The sequence below is a fragment of the Cervus canadensis genome, chromosome 7 (genome assembly GCF_019320065.1).
Source record: "Cervus canadensis isolate Bull #8, Minnesota chromosome 7, ASM1932006v1, whole genome shotgun sequence".
In the NCBI taxonomy this organism is placed as follows: Eukaryota; Metazoa; Chordata; class Mammalia; order Artiodactyla; family Cervidae; genus Cervus; species Cervus canadensis.
This window is the reverse complement of record NC_057392.1, coordinates 94,289,528-94,311,057: the sequence shown is the minus strand read 5'-3', so window position 1 is coordinate 94,311,057 and position 21,530 is coordinate 94,289,528. Positions and strand designations below refer to the sequence as shown.

The following is a 21,530-nucleotide window of genomic DNA, read 5'->3' as shown; positions in this document are numbered from 1 at the left end:
TGTAGGCAAAATTTATGCAGCTAAACCTTAAATTTATGTAGGTAAAATTTAAGGTTAACATCCAGGACAAAAGCATTTCATTGACTGAACTGTGGCTCTGGTTAAGGACAAACAGGGAAAACGCAGATGGCTTCAAACCAAGATGCTGGTGAAGATATGAGTACACCAGCACGCATACCAAGACAGTGGATAGAAGTGGGTGGCTGAGGCCGTTATCAATGCAAGGAAACTGATAAGAGGCAGTTTATCGATAAAATACCACTGCCATATTTTGGATTCAAGAGAACAGAACAATTATGCTTAGAACCACATTAGCATAAGATTTCAGAGTCAACCTTGAGCAAACTATAGATGTTACATTAACTGGGAGTAAGTGAGCAATACAGTTGCTCTAGTATTGCAACTAGTATTCTACGAAACTAGCAAACCAGAGACCAAAGACACACACACTAATCTTTGTGTCAGTTAGCCTACTTTGGTTGCTTTATTTACGCCTAGAAAACCTTTTCTGACAACTCAGAGCTCCCTCACACATTTGTGTTTTTTCCTAAATTCAGAGAGATTAATAGTCAGTGTTATACAGCTCACTAACTGCATGATATGAATAGTTCATGATCCATGTCCTTTGCACTCATGTCCTTGATTCACTGAAAAATATTCTCCTAAACTGATAAATTCAATGAAATTTGTTAAAAGACCATTCTCCTCTCTTTTTAACTTTTTCTTTTGTATTGGGGTATAGCCGATTAACAATTTTAGGTCAGCCATACATATAATGTATCCATTACCCCCTTGTGGCTCAGCTAGTAAAGAATCTGCCTACAGTGCCAGAGGCCTGGATTTGATCCCTGGGCTGGGAAGATCCCCTGGAGAAGGGGAAGGCTACCTGCTCCAGTATTCTGGCCTGCAGAATTCCATGGACTCTATAGTCCATGGGGTCGCAAAGAGTCAGACACGACTGAGCGACTTTCACTCACTCACTCATTACCCCCAAAACTCTCCTCCCATCCAGTCTGCTACAGGGCACTGAGCAGAGTTCCAAACCAGTAGATCCTTGTTGGTTACCGACTTGAAATATAGGAGTGAGTTTGTGTTAAAAGACTATTCTAATGTATCTTTCGTATGTAACAATTAAAATATGGAATTTCAATTATTCTTGCAGCTTATGTTTTTACTAGGTCAGGAAAGACCTTTTTAAAGCAATTATTAAAAACAAAATTTTAAAAATTAAAGGCACATTTGTTAGTACTGATAACTAAAGTGCTTTGGCTTTAAATTTAGCACTATTCAAGTTAGTGCTACAGAGTATTTGTGTATATATAAACACACACACGTGTGTATATATACATACACACACATATGTATTACATTCCTATAAATATATATTTGTTTAATATAAAGCTTGTTGGGTTTTTTCCCCAAGAAATACTGAATCAAGACATACAGCATACAAGGCCCTATATGAGGCACTATACCAAAATAGAGGAGATAGATAATTAACAAAGTTAAATATAATATCACAAGTACTCTTAGTGCTATTAATAAAAATAGTGGTGCTATAAGAAAGAATTATAGAAGCATTAGTTTGGATGGTGGTGATGGTGGCACTGGGTTTGTTAAGACACACAGATCTGAGAGCCAAAGGCAGTTTAAAGTCAACCAGGCTAGGGAGGTGTGTGCTTGGGTGGAGAGAGGCATTGAGGCAGGGGGAACTGTATGGGTAGCAGTCCTGTGTCTGGAGGAGGGACCTTGGCTCACTCAAAGTTATGAAGACCTGTAGGTCACAGAGCAAAGAAGAGAGATTATTCAACAAAAGGATGGAGAAGTGGACAGGGACGTTTTTACAGGTTTCGTCTAAACTCTCAAAGGCCAAAGCATTGCCTGTCTTGTCAGATTATTGTTGTTGCTTAGTCACTGAGCTATGCCCTGCTCTTTTGGGACTCCATGGACTATATAGACTTCTAGGCTCCTCTGTCCATGGGATTTCCCAGGCAAGAATACTGCAGTGGGTTGCCATTTTCTTCTCTAGAGATCATCTCCTGCATTGGCAGACAGATTCTTTACCACTGAGCCACCAGGGAAGCCTCATGTCAGGACAGGACACTTAATTGGTGCTCCTTGATTCAACAATGTATATAGTATTATTTCCCTCCTTTCAATCAGAAAAAACAGCTCCTTTACCAATGTGAAGGCTACTAATCCATGACTCAGCTGTTTTATATGCCACTTCTATCCAGTTGCCGAAACTCACTCATTTCCCATTTCATTTATTTTTCATTTCCTTGTGTTTGTTCAATAGTCAAAGCCCTAGAATTATAATGCTCACCAGGCTGGTAGTAAGAGAAAATTCCAGAAAGATGAAGAGAACCCTGAATCACCTGACAATTCCCACTAAGCAAGTGACACTTGTGCTAACCAAGTATTTCAAATTGCTAAATTAGGAGAATCAGTTATTGCCTTTGGGAAAGTGGCCATGTCAGAATTTTCAGGAGTAACTACCTAAACAACTCCACGCGGAGTCAGTGACCTTAGAGAAGCAAGAACTTGGTCAAATGTCAAAAGTAATAAATCTAACGTTTACTGAGTGATTCTGCAGCGCCACACTCTAGCAATGTTCACACGGACACACGTCAGACCCTAACTCTTGAAACTTTTGATCATTACCCAATTTCAGAGAGGAGCCAAGGAAGGAACATACAGGGAGAAACTGCCTGGGAGTCCACAGATATTAAGTAGTAGAGGCAGGTTCAACTCAGGCAGGTGGACGCTTGAGCTAATGATTTTCGTTTCTATGTGATAAACCACCCATCTTCACAATTCTTCTGGTGTTCCAGGGTGCCTAACATAGTTTTGACTCTAGCCACACTCATTAATGCTTACCTTTGAACGACAGCTAGCAGGCTCTATTAATCGTCTCTTCTAAGACCCCCAAATACTGGCAGATACCCGAGCCCAGGTTCTGTCCGTGATCCAGCCCTGCTCCGTCTGCGAAGAGAGGTACTACGTGATGCCCAAGCCTCCAAGGCGGTTTCAGGCAGGAAAACCTTGGAAAGGTCCTGGGAATGGCCGGGATACCACTGGGCCAGGTGGCCCGCCTTCTTGAGCCCCTGCTGTGGTTCCGGGGTAGCGTTTGGAGGGCGCTGCGCCCCTGCCCCAGCCCGCGAGGCCAACACGAAGCCCCGCCTCTTGCCCCGCCCCCACCGGCCAGCCTGCTCTTGCGCATGCGTCCTGCCTGGGCCGTGGTTCCGGTTCCAGGGGGTCGGAGCACGGGGCCGAGGTCGCGGGTTTGGTGGTTCTCCTCGTCTGCGGACGGAGTCGCTGCAGGAGGGTGTGAGACGTGGAGGTGAGACCACTGTTCTGGTGAGGCTAGCGGCGCAGGGAGCGTGCCTGCTCCCTTTCTTGACCCCAGCGAGGCTCTAAAAACGTTGGTTCTGAGGCTCAGGGCCTCAAAGAACTGGAACATGAACTCCAGCTGAAACGTGGAAAATGAGTAACAGGAGAGTGGCCGCCTCCTGGGTGGGCTCCCGGTGCCTCCTGAGGGGGGGCTTCCTTAATTATGGCCTTGACTTCCACCCATTAGAATCCTGTTGCTTCAGAACGAGGAACGGGGGTGTTCAGAGTAAAACTAGGGACTGATTAAGCGCACTTTTCCTGGTGATCTCTTTCTTGGTCACGCTCTCTCCCTTCTCTTCTTTTATTGGTGAGGTGAAGCTATTTTTTCTAATTTATAATTTCTTTTTAAATTCAAGTACAGTTGATTTATATTATTGTTTTGATTTCAAGTGTACACCATAGTGATTCAGTTATTTTAGAGATTATACTTCATTAGAGATTATTATAGGATACTGAGTTAGTTTCCTTATGTGTGTATAAGTCGCTTCAGCCCTAGCGGACTCTTTGTGACCCTATGGGTTGTAGCCCACCAGGCTCCTTTGTCCATGGGATTCTCCAGATAAGGATACTGGAGTGGGTTGCCATTCCCTTCTCCAGGGGGTCTTTCTGACCCAGGGATCACACCCGCCTCTCTGAAGTCTCCCGTGTTGCCAGGCGGGCTCTTTGCCGCCAGAGCCACCTGGGAAGCCTGCTCTATAGTACATCCTGTTGCCTATCTATCTTACGTGTAATAAATTTGTATCTGTTAATTGCGTAGTCCTGATTTGTTACAGTCCTTCTCCCTCTGCCGTTTGGTAATGGCCAGTTTGTTTTCTATGCCAGTGAGTTTGTTTTTGTTTTGTATATATCGTACATTCATTTGTATTTTTTTTTTGAGTCCACTTGTGATATTGTATAGTACTTGTTTTCCTCTGTATGACATTTCAGTAAGCATAAAATATTCTCTAGGTAAATCCACATTGTTGCAAACGGCAGTATTTCATTCTTTTTATGGCTGAATAGTATTCTCTTGTATATACAGACCACTTTTTCTTACTCTAGTCATATGGATGGATGCTTGTGTTGTTTTTATTTCTTTGGCTACTGTAAATAGTGCTATTGTGAACATTGGGGCGCTTGTATCTCTTCAAATTAGTGTTTCCTTTTTCCCCTAAATATGCCCAGGAGTGGAGTTGCTGGATCAAATGGTAACTTTATTTTTACATTTTAAGTAAGCTCCATACTCTCTTCATAGTGGCGGTGCCACTTTAGGTGTTCACTAGTGGTGTGGCAGGGTTCCTTCTCAGCACCCTCACCAACATTTGTTCTGGGTATTCTGGCAGGTGTGAGCTGAAACCTCATTGTGGTTTCGCTGTGTATTTCTCTAACAATTGGTGATGTCAAGCATCTTCTCATGTGCCTGTTGGCCATATGTATGTTTTCTTTGGAAAAATGTTTCTTCAAGTCTTGCTCCCCTCTCCCCCCTTTTTTTGATATAATTTGTTTTTTGAATAGAGTTGTATGAGCAGTATATTTTAAATATTAACCACCTTGTCAATTATATCATTTGCAAATATTTTCTCCCATTCTGTAAGTTGGCTTTTTGTGGTGTTGATGGTTTCCTTTGCTGGGTCAAGCTTTTTCAACCTAAGCTTAATTTGCTTTTTTCTATTTGCTTTAGGAGACTAACAGAATGTCACTAGGGTTTATGTCAAAGAGTATTTTGCTTCTGTTCTCTTTTAGGAGTTTTATGGTGTCATGTCTTACATGTAGGTCTTTAAAATAGTTTATTTTTGTGTATGTTTTTGTATATGGTATGAGAGAACATTCGACTTTCATTGTTTTATATTTAGCTGTCATATTTTCCCAGCATTGTTGAAGAGACTGTGTTTTCTCCATTGTATACTTTTGCCTCCTTTGTCATAGATTAATTGACCATAGATGTGTGAGTTTATTTCTGGGAATCTCTATTTTGTTCCATTGATCTATGGGTTTTTGTGCCAAAACTATGCTGCTTTGATTACTGTAGCTTTCTAGTATAGTTTGAGGTCTGGGTGAGTGATACCTTCAGTTGTATTCTTTTTTTCTCAGGTTTGCTTTGGCAATTCAGGATCTTTTGTTGTTTCTGTGAATTTTAGTGTTGTTTGTTCTAGTTCTGTGTCCCTTTAGTGCCTGGAATGCTAATGATCTGTTTAATTATTTTTTTTCAATTTTTCTCTTGCCCTTTCAGTTGGGAGTAGTTCCTCTTTCTTTTCATTTTACTTATTATTATTATTATTTATTTATTTATTTTTTGCTATCTCTTGTCTTGAAGGGGTGATTTTATGTGGGAGCAATCCTGTGTAAACTGAGTGTGTCTTTCCTCAAGGTGTGTTGGCAAATATCACCTTGCTAGGAGGTATGGTCTAAAGCCATACCTTCTTTTCTTCTTTATGGCTGGCACTCACCAGTCAGGGATGAAGTCTGCTCCCCAATTGCTGGAGCAGGCACCCTGAGGCCTGCGTTCAAGATGGCTCTGTTCACTTTGAATATTGTTTTGCCCCAGAGGAGAGGAGTGCTAGAGAGATTCATGCACTTATGGAAGTCCAATAGGTTGCCTGTGTAGGTGTCAACAGCTCTGCTCAGACAAAGCCTAGTGATCATGTCCCTTCCCCTCTTGTTGCCTCAGATATGATGCAAGGTTGTGGCTGGAGTGGATATGGCTGGAGCATTCTCTGGGCTCAGGATAGGGGTTAGGACATTGTAGCTGTAGGAACTGAAGTGGCTGTGCTGACATCAGGGATCTGGGCTACTTTTGAGGTGCTGATCGAGCTAACACCAACACTGGTACTTCGCACCCCTAGATCACACCTCAGTCCATCTCTGTGTCCCTCAGTTCAGTTCAGTTCAGTCACTCAGTCATGTCTGACTCTTTGTGACCCCCTGGACTGCAGCTTGCCAGGCCTCCCTGTCCATCATCAATTCCCAGGGTGTACTCAAACTCATGACCATTGAGTCAGTGATGCCGTCCAACTGTCTCATCCTCTGTTGTCCCCTTCTCCTCCCGACTTCAATCTTTCCCAGCATCAGGGTCTTTTCCAATGAGTCAGCTCTTCACATCGGGTGGCCAGGTATTAGAGTTTCAGCTTTAGCATCGGTCCTTCGAATGAATATTCAGGACTGATTTCCTTTAGGATGGACTGGTTGGATCTCCTTGCAGTCCAAGGGACTCTCAAGAGAGTCTTCTCCAACACCACAGTTCAAAAGCATCAATTCTTCAGTGCTCAGCTTTCTTTATAGCCCAGCTCTCACATCCCATGATTACCAGAAAAACCATAGCTTTGACTATATGGACCTTTGTGGGCAAAATAATGTCTCCATTTTTCAATATGCTGTCTAGGCTTATCTGTGTCCCTAGATCAGGTTTTTTCCCAAGACTTGTCTCTGGAGGGCCAAGCTGTGGTATGGGATGAGTGGAACTGGGTGTACACCCTGTTTGGATTGGAAAGTGGGGAAAGGTGGCAGCTACCAGTACAGAGCTTTCTCTTCCCTGTTTGTTGGTAGGCCAGCACCCACACACTCTTTGTGAGTGGAGTCTGAAATTCGCCAACTTTTCTATCCCTCCCACCAGATTCTCTCATCAGCCAAAGGCACTGGTTTCCCCTGTGTATGGCCCCAGGATGGGATGCCCAGTCTGTGGCTCAAGCCATTCATTGCTTAGAGAAAGGGTCTGCCCATGTGGAGCTTTTCTCCTTTCATAGCTCCCCCAGGGGCAGAGGTCCTGACCCTGTGCCTTTTTTGTGTCCTGCCAGATGATGTTGAAATCTTTCTTGCAGCTTTGGTTGTATAGGAGTTCTTTTTCCTGTTTCCAGTTAGTTTTCCATGAGAATTTTTCCACATGTAGATTTATTTTTGATGTGTTTTGGGGAGGGAGGTGAGTTCCACATCCTTCTACTCTGCCATCTTTATCTGATCCCACTGCCTCCTCCTTTATGTCAAATGATATTTTTAATTAGTTGAAGTGTCAAAGTGACCAGGTGTGTAGAATGTTTAATTTTCTGCCCCAGAGCTGGCACATAACCATGGAATAAATATATTTTTCTTAACTTGAATGGAAATGCCTTCATTGATACTTAACTTTTTTTTTTTGTTTACAAAAGTAACACATGATCTTCTGAATAATAAAGCCAGACATGAAGAAAAAAGGGAAACCCTGTTCTCTCCACCTCCTGTTTTTGTTTTCATTACACTGTCAACAGTGGTTAACAGGCATTCTAAGATTTAACTAAGAGAGGTAGATGGGAGGAGAGAAGAAGGGCCTTGGAAGGGATGGGAATAGAGAGAAAAACTGAGAAAATGAGATGAAAAGGAGAAAAAGCAAGGCACTTTGGCCTGAATCCCACCTCATCCACTTACCATATCTATGACATTGTGAAAGTTACCTGCTCATCTCTGTGCCACATTTTTAATGTGTAAAATGAGGATGATAATAGCATCTACTCCATAACATTTTTATGAGAATTAAGAAAAATTAATATGTAAAGGATTTAAATGGATGCCTGTCATACAGTAAGAACTCAATAAATGTTGTCTGTGTAAGATGTATATTACAAAAATGAACATACACACAGGTTTGTTTGTTTTTTTTTAACGCAAATAGGATTATTTTATACAAACTGTTCTCTGGCAGTGCATCTTAGAAATCTCCAGGCCTTTGATGCAGAACTGTATCAGTACTCTAATTATGTAGGCATACTTCATTTTTAATTTTTCACAATTATCAATTATTTTTATAATTTTATTAAGTGATGACTATGCTGTAGTCATTATTCTTGCACCTGTCTTCTGGTGCAGACTACAGAAGACTGTATTATTCCACATACATACCTTGTTATATTGGGCTTTGCAGGTACTGTGCTTTTTACAAATTAAAACTTTGTGGCAACCCTGTGTTGTCAGATGATGGTTAACATTTTGGAGGGGATAAATTATTTTTAAATTAAGGTATATGTGTGTGTATATGGTTTTTAGACATAATGCTTTTGCACATTTAATAGACTACAGTATAGTGTAAGCATAACTTATATGAACTGAGAAACCAAAAAACTTCATGTTATTCACCTTCTTGTGACATTTGCTTTATTGCAGTGAACTGTAACCAAACTCACAGTATCTCTGAGGTCTACCTCTGAAGAAGTGTATAAGAATAAAAAGATCCAATTTATCTCCACAGAACCCCAGGGAGATGAGGACTTAGTGATAGCAAATAAAGAGGAGGACAAAATTGAAGATTAGAATATAAAATGAAGTATGCACAGTAGTCAGAAGGCTATCCACCCACCCTCATTCACCACCTCCATGGAAAGGATGTGGCAGTGTTGTGGACTACACTAAGCAAGAGATGGAAGATTTCTTCCATGTAAAACTGAACAGAGAAGTCTTGGGATTCATTGGGGAAGGAGAGGTTAAAAAGTGACATTTAAATTGGAAGCTCCTGGATCTCTACAGTTTTCCCCTCCCTTCTGCAGAGATGGACTGAGGTGTGGTCTAGGGGTGGGCAGTACCACTGTTGGTGCTAGCTCGGTCAGCACCTCAAAAGCAGCCCAAATCTCTGATGTCAGCACAGCCACTTCAACAGTCAGGAAACTAAACCCCAAGAGAAGCTTCTGCAAATACTGGAGACCTTGGCATCTACCTTGACTACTGCATAATAATCTTAAGAACTGAATGTGTGTCCCCCAAATTTCATATGTTGAAGCCCTGCTCCCCTAATGTGACAGTATTTAGAGATGGGCCTTTGAAAGACACTAAGGCTTAGATGAGATCATGAGGGTGGGGCCCCATAATGGGCTTAGGATCCTTTTAAGAAGAAGAGAGACAAGAGCTCATTCTCTGTCCTGTGAGGGAGAAAGCTGCTGTCTGCAAGCCAGGAAGAGGGCCCTTCCCAGGAATAAAATCTGTTGACACCCTGATCTTGGACTTCTCAGCTTCTAGAACTGTTGGAAAATTTTTTCTATTATTAAAGCCTCCCAATCTATGGAATTCTGTTACAGCAGACAAGCTGAGTAAAACTGATGTTAAGAACAAAGCTAAACTGCAGGATCCATCAAGAAGGTAAATATGAGATTGCTGCAGATGTAATTGCAGCTTTTGCATTGTTGAAATTTTCCATTTGATATTAGAATACATTCTTAAATGTAGTTATACCTCATTTTAATATGCATTTCTCACTTTATGGTTTTATTTGCTAATGATTTGTTACTTGCTGTGACTTTTATATTTATTTTATACTATAGAAATGATGTTAGACCAAAAGCAAATTCGAGCAGCAGAGACAACTGACAACATCAGCAACATATTAGGCCCAGGTACTGCTAATGAATGAACAGGGCAGCGGTTGCTCACGAGGTTTTGCAGCAGAGATGAGAGCCTTGAAGATGAGGAATGTAGTGCTGGCCATCAGAAGTCAACAGTGACCAGCTGGGAGCAGTCACTGAAGCTGATCCCCTTACAAGTATGCAAGAAGTTGCCAAATAACTCAGTGTCGACCATTCTACAGTCATTGGGCATTTGAAGCAAATTGAAAAGGTGAAAAAGCTCGATAAGTGGGTGCCTCATGAGCTGACTGCAAATCAAAAAAGTCTTCACTTTGATGTGTCATCTTTTCTTATTCTACGCGACAACAACAAACATTTGATTGGATTGCGACATTCGACAATAAGTGGATTTTCTACAACTGGTGACAACTATTTCAGTGGTTGTACCAAGAAGACGCTCCAAAGCATTTCCCAAAGCCAAACTTGCACTCAAAAAAGTTCATGGTCACTGTCTGATGGTCTGCTGCCCATCTTATCCACTTCAGCTTTCTGAATCCCAGTGAAACCATTACATCTGAGAAGTATGCTCAGCAAATTGATGAGATGCACAGAAAACTGCAGTGTCTGCAGCCAATATTGGTCAACAGAAAGGACCCAATTTTCTCCACAACAATGCCCAACTACACATCAGACAACCAATGCTTCAAAAATTGAATGAATTGGGCTACGAAGTTTTGCCTCATCTGCTATGAGATCTGATCTCTTGCCAGCAAACTACCAAGAGTTCATCAAATCCTGAAGCACAGATTTTTATGCTACAGGAATAAACCAACTTGTTTCTCATTGGCAAAAATGTGTTGATTGTAATGGTTCCTATTTTGATTAAGAAAGATGGGTTTGAGCCTTTGTTACAATAAGCCTAGTTAAAATGCATGGTCTGAAACTGTAATTATGTTTGCACCAACGTAATAATAACTTTTCTAGCAGTATCTAGACAAGTGTTTGATCAGCTAACTAGGGGATGGAAAACTGGGGGAGAAATCTTTGTAATTCTATTTAATCTAGCGTCTATTCTGATGGCATCGGTCTTATGCCATCCCAGTTATACGTTTGATTGTCACTCCTGAATATGATATTGACAGCAGTGAAATATGTCAGGTCTCTGGCGATCAGCCCTGTTGGTATATTCAGTACTTCTCATTGAGGTAGCACCAGTTATTCCCCTGGCATGAGTGATGGAGTCCAACCTTGCATTCACAGTCATTTTATCATGTTGACCAGTCCTGATTCCCTGTTGGTCCTCTACCAGAAGTTCTGCAAGGCTCAATCCCTGTCTTGGATGCTAGCCTCTCAAAGATCATTCAAGTTAAACTTTGCCACTTGTTGTGTCTCTAAAAAATGCTTACTTTAAGTTTTGAGATTTGGAGAAATGCCAGTGCTTTTTTCCAGGGCTTAACCTTGGCATCATAGATAATAAATAGATCCACATCTGCAGTAACTTCAAGTGACCCCAAAAGTTCTCAGTATGGTGTGTTATGGAGAGTCCTATTTTGAATTAGAGTCTGTGAAAATTTAGAATCCATTCTTTAGAGAAGAATTGAGGCCTTGAATAACCATAGTAGTTGGCTCAGTGAATTGGGATATGGAAAGATCTCTCAAAATGAGAATGCTGTCTATTAACATAATGTATTGAGCCATTCTTTGCAAAATATTTTGAGGACTCTCCTACAAATTGTCTGCAAGTCTTCAAAGAAGATATGGACCATTTTATTTAAAAAAGAATGAGCTGTGACACAGAGAATATATATTTAGGAGACAAGCTTCAGTCATTCCCTCCCATCCACCCTCCCCTGCTTCTAGGGAAAATAAGCAAAAACACCATCCGGGTTAGTTTTCTGTGGACCCCCGTATCTTGATGTCTCAGTGAGTCGGATGCTGGTGGTAAGCATTCCTTCTCTTTCACATGCCCAAGACAAACCTGAGTTCCTCTCCTAATAGGATGTTCAGATTTGCATTTCTTCTTAATTCCCATTTTCTCCATGCACCCCTCCCCCCTCATTCTCTTTCTTCTCTAGTTTCCACCTCTGAATTTTTTGTGTTTAAAATTCTGAGAGAATATCTCATTTGATATTTCATACCTTAGTTTATTTAAACTTTGACCAATCTATTTTTACCTTGTGTCATCCCCAAATGTCCTTTTTTACAAAACTTTCCATGTTTTATAGATGTGTTTTTAGTCTGAGGTTTTGTATGGGGTGGGAGCAATTCTTCAGTTTTCTCTTCTACCAATAATTTCTGTTTTTTGAATGTTTAGCTTGTCTTCTGTTGAATTTTGTCTGTTTGCCTGAGGCCTTGCTTAAGTGTTGGGTAATTCCTAGATAGCATATATATATATGGTCAGAAGCAGTAAGATAGCAGATTTTAGCAGCAAACTTTGTTGATGAGTTTGCTTCACTGTATGGTTAGTGAGTAGAAAGCTGCATTTTTTTTTTTTTTTTTCTTCCACATACTCCAAAATCTGGAGGTTTTTTGTTGTATTTTCTTTGACTATCCAGTTCCTCCAAAGAGCAATTTTCTGACCATCTCACTGTGGTCAGTGAGTGTCACTGTGAAAGTATTGTCATTTTGTATATCTCAGATGAAAGAACATAATTAGAAAGCTCAATGTATTTATAATATAGAGGAAGAATAAGAGAGAGGCTGAGAGAGAAAGACAGAAGAAAATGAAAAGTGGACTTGAACAACTGGTTAGGAGAGGGCCACAGATTTACCTTGTTCATTAAAAAAGGAGGTAACCATTGTGACCAAGGTTAGACTCAAGGACAGACAGGTCCACCTAGTCCAGACGGAATGTACTTATGCATCTCAGGGTACTAACCTCTTTCTTCAGGCAGGAGTTAAAAGTGCTAATAACTAACTTCCATGCAGTGTCTAATTGCTGAAATCACAGCCAAGAGAGCTTCCCAGAAACACATCCTCAGTCATGTAGTACTTTATCTTGTGTTAGCACAATTGACCAAAATCCTATCCTTCCCTAGGACAGACATCTACAGTACAAACCTTTGCCAGTCATTTACCAGATCCAGGGTTATTTACCAGGTTCCACATATTATTTACCAGTTATATACCAGGTCCAGGAGAGTTCTGACAAAATATGGTCCACTGGAGACGGGAATGGCAAACCACTTCAGTAGTCTTGGAATAAGAACCCCATGAACAGTATGAAAAGGCAAAAAGATAGGACAGTGAAAGATGAACCACCCAGGTTGATAGGTGCCTAATATGCTACTGGAGATCAGTGGAGAAATAACTCCAGAAAGAATGAAGAGACAGAGCCAAAGCAAAAACAACACCCAGTTGTCAATGTGACTGGTTATGAAAGTAAAGTCTGATGCTGTAAAGAGCAATATTGCATAGGAACCTGGAATGTTAAGTCCATGAATCAAGGCAAATTGGAAGTGGTCAAACAGAAGATGGCAAGAGTGAACATCAGCATTCTAGGAATCAGTGAACAAAAATGGACTAGAATGAGTGAATTTAACTGAGATGAACATTGTATCTACTACTGTGGCAAGAATCCCTTCAAAGAAATGGAGTAGCCATCATAGTCAACAAAGAGTTCGAAATGCAGTACTTGGATGCAATCTCAAAAATGACAGAATGATCTCTGTTCCTTTCCAAGGTAAACCATTCAATATCACAGTAATCCAACTCTATGCCTAGGCCAGTAACGCTGAAGAAGTTGAAGTTGTATGGTTCTATGAAGACCTACAAGACCATTTAGAACTAACACCCCAAAAAGATGGCCTTTTCATTATAGGTGATTGGAATGCAAAAGTATGAAGGGAAGAAACACCTGGAGTAACAGGCAGATTTGGCATTGGAGTACAAAATGAAGATGGTCAAAGGCTAACAGTTTTGCCAAGAGAGGGCGCTGATCAGAGCAAACACCCTGTTCCAACAACACGGGACTCTACACATGAACATCACCAGATGGCCAATACCAAGATCAGATTGATTATATTCTTTGCAGCCAAAGATGGAGAAGCTCTATACAGTCAGAAAAAACAAGACTTGGAGCAGACTCTGGCTCAGATCATGAACACCTTATTGCCAAATTCAGACTTAAATTGAAGAAAGAGAAAACAGCTAGACTACTGAGGTATGACCTAGATCAAATCCCTTATGATTATACAATGGAAGTTACAAATAGATTCAAGGGATTAGATTTGATAGAGTGCCTGCAGAACTATGAACAGAGATTCGGGATGTGGTACAGAAGGGAGGGATCAAGACCATTCCAAAGAAAAAGAAATGCAAAATGAAATGCAAAAAGAAACGCCAAAATGCAAAATGGTTGTCTGAGGAGGTCTTGCATATGGCTGAGAAAAGAAGAGAAGCTAATGCAAAGGAGAAAAGGAATGATATTCCCATTTGAATGCAAAGTTCCAAAGAATAGCAAGGAGAGATAAGAAAGCCTACCTCAGTGGTCAGTGCAAAGAAATAGAGGAAAACTATAGAATGGGAAAGACTAGAGATCTCTTCAAGAAAATTAGAGATACCAAGGGAACATTTCATGCAAAGATGGGCTCAATAAAGGACAGAAATTGTAGGGACCTAACAGAAGCAGAAGATATTAAGCAAAGGTGACAAGAATACACAGAACTATGCAAAAAAGATCTTAATGACCCAGATAACCATGGTGGGGTGATTACTCACCTAGAGCCAGATATCCTGGAATGTGAAGTCAAGTGGGCCTTAGGAAGCATCACTACAAACAAGGTAGTGGAGGTGATGGAATTCCAGTTGAGCTATTTCAAATCCTAAAAGATGATGCTGTCAAAGTGCCACACTCATTATGCCAGTAAATTTGGAAAACAGTGGCTACAGGACTGGAAAAGGTCAGTTTTCATTCCAATCCCAAAGAAGGGCAATGCCAAAGAATGCTCAAACTACCGCACAATTTTCTTCATCTCACATGCTAGTAAAGTAGTGCTCAAAATTCTCCAAGCCAGGCTTTAATAGTATGTGAACTGTGAACTTCCAGATGTTCAAGTTGGATTTAGAAAAGGCAGAGGAACCAGAGATCAAATTGCCAACATCTGCTGGATAATCAAAAAAGCAAGAGAATTCCAGAAAAATATCTACTTCTACTTTATTGACTATGCTAAAGCCTTTGACTGTGTGGATCACAAGACAATGTGGAAAATTCTTCAGAGATGGGAATACCAGACCACCTGACCTGTCTCCTTAGAAATCTATATGCAGGTCAAGAAGCACTAGTTAGAACTGGACATGAAACAACCAACTGGTTCTGCATTGGGAAAGGAGTACATCAAGGCTGTATATTGTCACCCTGCTTATTTAACTTATCTGCAGAGTACATCATGCAAAATGCCAGGCTGGATGAAGCACAACTGGAATCAAGATTGCCAGGAGAAATATCAATAACCTCACATATGCATATGACATCACCCTTATGGCAGAAAGTGAAGAAGAACTAAAGAGCCTCTTGATGAAAGTGAAAGAGGAGAGTGAAAAAGTTGGCTGAGAAGTCAACATTGAGAAAACTAAGACCATGGCATCTGGTCCCATCACTTCATGGCAAATAGATGGGGAAACAATGGAAACAGTGAGAGACTTTATTTTTTAGGGCTGCAAAATCACTACAGATGGTGACTGCAACCATGAAATTAAAAGATAGTTGCTCCTTGGAAAAAAAGCTATGGCCGACCTAGACAGCATATTAAAAAGCAGAGACATTACTTTGCGAACAAAGGTTCATCTAGTCAAGGTATGGTTTTTCCAGTAGTCATGAATGGATGTGAAAGTTGTACTATAAAGAAAGCTGAGCACCGAAGAATTGATGCTTGAACTGTGGTTTTGGAAAAGACTCTTTGAGAGTCCCTTGGACTGCAAGGAGATCCAACCAGTCCATCCTAAGGGAGATCAGTCCTGAGTGTTCATTGGAGGGACTGATGCTGAAGCTGAAACTCCAATATTTTGACCACCTGAGGGGAAGAGCTGACCTACTGGAAAACACCATGATGCTGGGAATATTGAAGGTGGGAGGAGAAGGGGACAACAGAGGATGAGATGGTTGGATGGCATCACCAACTCGATGGACAGTAATTTGAGTAAACTCCAGGAGTTGGTGATGGACAGGGAGGCCTGGCGTGCTGTGGTCCATGCGGTCGTGAAGAGTCAGACATGACTAAGTGGCTGAACTGACTGACAGACCCCATACATATATGCGTATACACTCATACACATAATGTTTTGATGTATGTATATTTATAAATATATTCAGTGAATGAATTGGTCAGTGGGTCATGACAACGTTTCTTAACATGACAAACTTCTTAAAATCCACTGATTATTCGTGTACAACTATTAGGAGGTGTAAGCATTAACTGATTCAGTGTTGGCTCAGTTGTAAACTCTGCAAACTGGCTGTGTGCTAGCTCTTCCATTCTGCACACTTTTCTCATCTGCTCTCTCATCTCTCAAGTGGAAAATATATTATAAAAATATTAGAGTTCAATTAGTTATATAGTCTTAGTACTTATCTAATATATACCTAATGTTCAGTATCTGTTAAGAATTGTCATTGTTTATCTACAAGACGTAGATAATATGCTTTGATTTATTGCTAATTTACTTTTTTTCTCTTTTTAATATTTTGATTAAGTCATACTTTTAGAATACATTCTGACAGATTCAATGAGATGTTTATATTAGTGGGAAGAATTACAGTTAAGCAGACAAACTTGGAGGTTAATTTATCACCTTGTAAAGATGAATACAATGCACTAACTAGCCCCATTTCTTATATATTATTTAAATTATACTATCTGCAATCTCTGCTTGTGGTTGAAAATATCATATTTACAATGGGAAAATGCTTTGTATTTCCACTAGTTAAAAATCCAAAAGATTTGGGAAACTTGTGGTGTCAGCTTGCTCTTTGATACTAATAATATATTTCTGTTCATTTACTGCCTGTACCCTCTGGCGTTTCTTAATTTATTTATTGATTTCATTAACCCTGGCCACTGTAAAAAAAAAAGAAAAACCATGAACACTGTTTATATTTTGCTGTTACTGTGGCTTTAAATTTAATTGCTAGGAAATAAACTAACTTTAATCAAGCAAGGCTAACAGGCTAAAAGTTTTCTAAATTGCCTCTCTGTATTAAAATAAGTCTTGAAGGATTAACTTGAGATAAAGCATACATAACTCCTAATGGGTACAACTCTGTTAAATCATAGCATCAGAGTTTATTCATAAGTACTCAGAATCAGATGAGGATTATAAGATGCATCCACTATTATATAGCCCCGATAAGCATATCTGTTAGATTTATTCCATTTATATTAATAGTAGATAAATATAATGAGAAGTTTGGCATATATATTCTGAATTAGAGTTTAAGATTGACTTTTCATTCAGCAAATATTTATCAGGCTTCTTCTATGATATCAGGTATTTTGCTTTGCACTAGGGAAGAAAAATTGAAAAAGACATGTCTCTCTGAAAGTAGTTCAGTCTAGTAGCAGGGACACCCAAGTTGTATGTATATAAGTATATAATGGATATGAAATGTACATTATTGTTATTTTAAACTGTATTTTAAACCAGTCGCTCAGTCGTGTACAACTCTTTGTGACCCATGGACTCCAGCACGCCACCCTTCCCTGTCCATCACCAGCTCCTGGAGCTTACTCAAACTCACGTCCATCGAGTCAGTGATGCCATCCAACCATCTCATCCTCTGTCGTCGCCTTTTCCTCCTGCCTTCAATCTTTCCCAGCATCAGGGTCTTTTCAATGGGTCAGTTCTTCTCAAAGTACAAAGTAAAAAGGCCAAAGTAAAAAGTTAATACAGGGGCTTCTCAGGTGGCGCTAGTGGTAAGGAACCCACCTGCAAATGCAGGAGACTTAAGAGACATGGGTTTGATCCTTGGATCAGGAAGATCCCTGGAGGAGAGCATGGCAACCCACTCCAGTATTCTTGCCTGGAGAATCCCACGGACAGAGGAGTCTGGTGGGCTACAGTCTGTGGGGTCTCAAAGAGTCAGACACGACTGAAGCAGCTTGGCACACAAAGCTAATAATACAATGTTATTTGTCAATTATATCTTAGTAAAACCTGGAAAATTATTACTTGACTATGTGCTAGTCTAGACAACATGTCAAGATCCCTGTGATGCTGCATCTTACTACATTCTATCCGGCAATGCTCAATTGCACTTTGTCCGATTACTGAGGATGATCACTTCCATCATTTGATTATGGTGGTAGCTGCTAGGGGCTGCTGTGAATGTTATTTATTCTTTCTCCCTCTAAAAGTAAATAGGTTTCGTGTGACAGTGTATTGAAACTGTGTATATCTTTTTCTTCCTCAAACTTTTCATGTTTATTTTATCTCTAGGGATACATAGTGTTCTATTTTATCTAATGGTAATAATCTCTTTTAAAATATTTTGATGTCCCTTAATTTTGCTGGTTTGAGCCCTTTCAGTTTTATTCTTTCGACACACCACCCTCCTTCTGAGCACCTCATTTCTATTCCATAAGTTGTTCAAGGCTTATCTTACACTTTTTCCTGCTTTAATTCTGGGATCAACCCTTTCTCAGAGACCCCAGTTTGGGTAGAGAGCAGTATTAAGAAGCCAACATCTAGAAATTGCTGAGTAGAATAATGACCTGAGATGTGATGCTTTTCCTTTGTTCTCTGCAGGGTGAGACCACTGGCAGTGGGAGCCCTTGTTCTGAGTGAGTCCATGACCTCCCATCTCTAAGTCACCTCCACCTGAGGGACAGAATCTCTGACAGGGTAAGGGCTCCATTCAAGAGCAGGCATGGGAAATAGGGCTTAAGAGCACAATACCTTTATAGGATTTCTTTTTGGTCCACACACTTTGATCATTTAAATGCTTATGATTAATAGTACTGAATTTATTGAACCTTTTTAATAAGAAAAAATGAACTAGACTGTGGAAATATCATGGAATCTAGGTCACTGAAATCATTTTATTAAACCTAAAAATGCCTGTAATATAGTTTTGTTAATAAATAATTATAATAGGAGGGCTTCCCACAAGGCACAGTGGTAAAGAATCTGCCTGCCAATTCAGGAGACGTAAGAGATGTGGGTTTGATCTCTGGGTCGGGAAGATCTTCTCGAGAAGGAAATGGCAACCCAATCCAGTATTCTTGACTGGAAAATCCCACAACAGAGGAGCCTGGTGGGCTACAATTCATGGGATCTCAAAGAATCAGACACAATGGAGCACATGCACACACATAGACACACAATTATAATTGTTATAAAAATTATTATAAAATTATAATTATTATTTAACAACATAAACAGGTATTTTCATGAATTTTTCTAGTATATGGTAAATTCACTCACCTGAAAGAATAATCTATCCTAATTGCAAATAAGATTTATTACTTTTTTTTTTATTACTCTCTTGGCTCCATCTGAATTTTCTCTCTGGATTTTCTGCTGTGCATAAATGTAAGTTGATAGATATGTTCCTCAGGAATCCCCCCTTTTCTCTGTACTTTGTGTTTTCTGACTTCTAGAAGAATTTCTAAAATATTTTACTTTATTATGTTATATCCTTCTACATTATGAAATCTACTCTTCTACTGTCTCCGTCATACTTTAAAATGTGGTCATTGTATTTTTACAAGTTGATTAACATTTTGCCACATTAATATATTTCTTTTTCTCTGCCTGTCCAGAAATGAATATGCAACAGTCCCTTAAATCTCATTGAGATTATAAATTAAAACATTTGTGGCAATTCCTGGTATTTTTCTTACTTAAGTTTCTAATTTTTTATGTTTGATCATTTTTCTTTTTGTAAATATTTAAAGAGAAAGTATTTGTCTAATATTTGAATGTTAAGTTCTGCAGATAGTGTATAAGTTTCTGCTCAAATCTTCCCTATACAATTGAAGAAGGAACTCTTCAGATTGATCAGATGCTGTTTTACTTTGCTTAATCAGATATCCTAGGTCTTATGCAAATAAGTGGGAGACGGGGAAGCTGAGAAGGAAAACAGAAGCAACATGTAGATGTACAGAGATCATGTCTGTGTGTAACTTTAACCTCTTTTTGGGTTGACTCTGGTACCTAACAGCTTGGAAAGCCCTCCTTCTCTGACGGGCATAGCTCATGTCCCCAGGATCCAGCTGTAAAGTGCCTCAGGGTGCCTGGCATGCTGTCTGTACCAACTGTAAACTGAACGTGAGTGCCTCAGTGACACCTCATCAACGGAATGTGGCATCCGGTAAATGACTTAGACTAATGAAAGGTGGTCTAGTCATGACTTTTCCCGCAGCTCCTCTGCCATCGCAAAGGTCTCAATATTAGGAGCTAGGGACTGATGCTGATGCTGAGACTCCAATAGTTTCGTCACCTGATGCAAAGAACTGACTCACTGGAAAAGACCCCGATGCTGGGAAAGATTGAAGGCAGGAGGGGAAGGGGACAGCGGAGGATGAGATGGTTGGATGGCATCACTGACTCGATAGACATGAATTTAAGCAAGCTGCAGGAGTTGGGGATGGAGAGGGAAGCTTGGCGTGCTGCAATCCATGGGGTCACAAAGAGTCAGACATGACTGAATGACTGAACTGAACTGAGGGATGTTGGAGGTCTCCTGAGGATGATCTCATTTCTTATCCTAATCTCTTATTTCTTAATCAGCACACTTTTCCTTTCTATTAGGTAAATTGTGGGTTGGACCTCTCCTCTCTCTGGATTCAATTTTCTCTACAAAACAGGATATAAAAATTCTTCTAACTTTCTGACATATAGAAATCCTAGTTTCCAGTACTGGTATCTGTTTTATTAATGGTATCATATGCTTTTGCTCCTTTTAAAGGAGCAAAAGGGAATGAGTGGTAAATGTACAGGGCTCAGAGTACCACCTGAATAAAGTGTTTACAATTTGTTTAAAAATATCAATATGAAAAAAAAATAAATAAAATTAAAAAATAAAAATATCAATATGCAAATAAATATATAAAGAATTTTCTATCAGTTATTTTGACTATTGGTATAAATAATAATATACCATTATAGAAGTTTATGTTCTGTGAAGGAATATGTATGTCATTTAACACCTAAAGTGATCTCAGAATTACTATGTTCAATGGATGATAGAATATATGAGGTAATAATTACATATTAATAATTATGCCAAAAATTGTAATAATACCCTAGTTCTAGTGAATGAGATTTTTTTTTTTAATGTATCTGTGTTTGGGAAAGAGTCATATCTTTCTTTGTACTGAAAACTGTTAAAAATTGGTAATTTATATTCCAGTTGATGTCTTATTTATAGTAGCAAGTTAGATTATAGGTGAAGTTTATATAAAGTGAATAAAACTGCTATAAAACAAATTTTACTTTTCCTTAATAATATGCATATTAAGTATTATTTAAACATAATTATAAAGGAAATTTAGTACATATTAATGTTAACTTTTGAATATACAGTATTTGCAGAGTAACATTAGTTGTTGCATATAAAAAACTAGATTTAATTACAAATATTTCATATTATAATTGTCTTTAATTTTTGCTATAAAATGGAAAAAACAGACTATAATTCAAAGCAGTTTTTCATAAAAAGATTCATGTCTAAAGGTAAAATGTCCAAAATAGTTTCTTTCAAATATATGATGAATGTTTAAAGAAAATGTGTAAAACCATAAGTCAGTGAACAGAAAATAAACTATATAGTTTTGACATAAAAGCACATACCTGGACCACAGGATTCACAGAGGATTTCAGACATGGTATAATACTTTAAAGGTAAAAAACACTGAGTTTTCA

The 21,530-nt window shown here is 39.4% G+C and overlaps 2 long non-coding RNA genes across 2 annotated transcripts; both read left to right on the top strand.

Annotated features, from left to right (window-relative positions):
- Nucleotides 1-3,263: 3,263 nt before the first annotated feature.
- On the top strand, nucleotides 3,264-20,098 carry LOC122445081. Its single transcript, XR_006270441.1, has 3 exons — nucleotides 3,264-3,343; nucleotides 18,411-18,506; nucleotides 19,828-20,098. It is a non-coding gene; the product is annotated as an uncharacterized LOC122445081 (long non-coding RNA).
- LOC122445083 lies at nucleotides 3,854-6,797 on the top strand. Its single transcript, XR_006270442.1, has 3 exons — nucleotides 3,854-3,993; nucleotides 4,561-4,564; nucleotides 6,788-6,797. It is a non-coding gene; the product is annotated as an uncharacterized LOC122445083 (long non-coding RNA).
- Nucleotides 20,099-21,530: the final 1,432 nt, after the last annotated feature.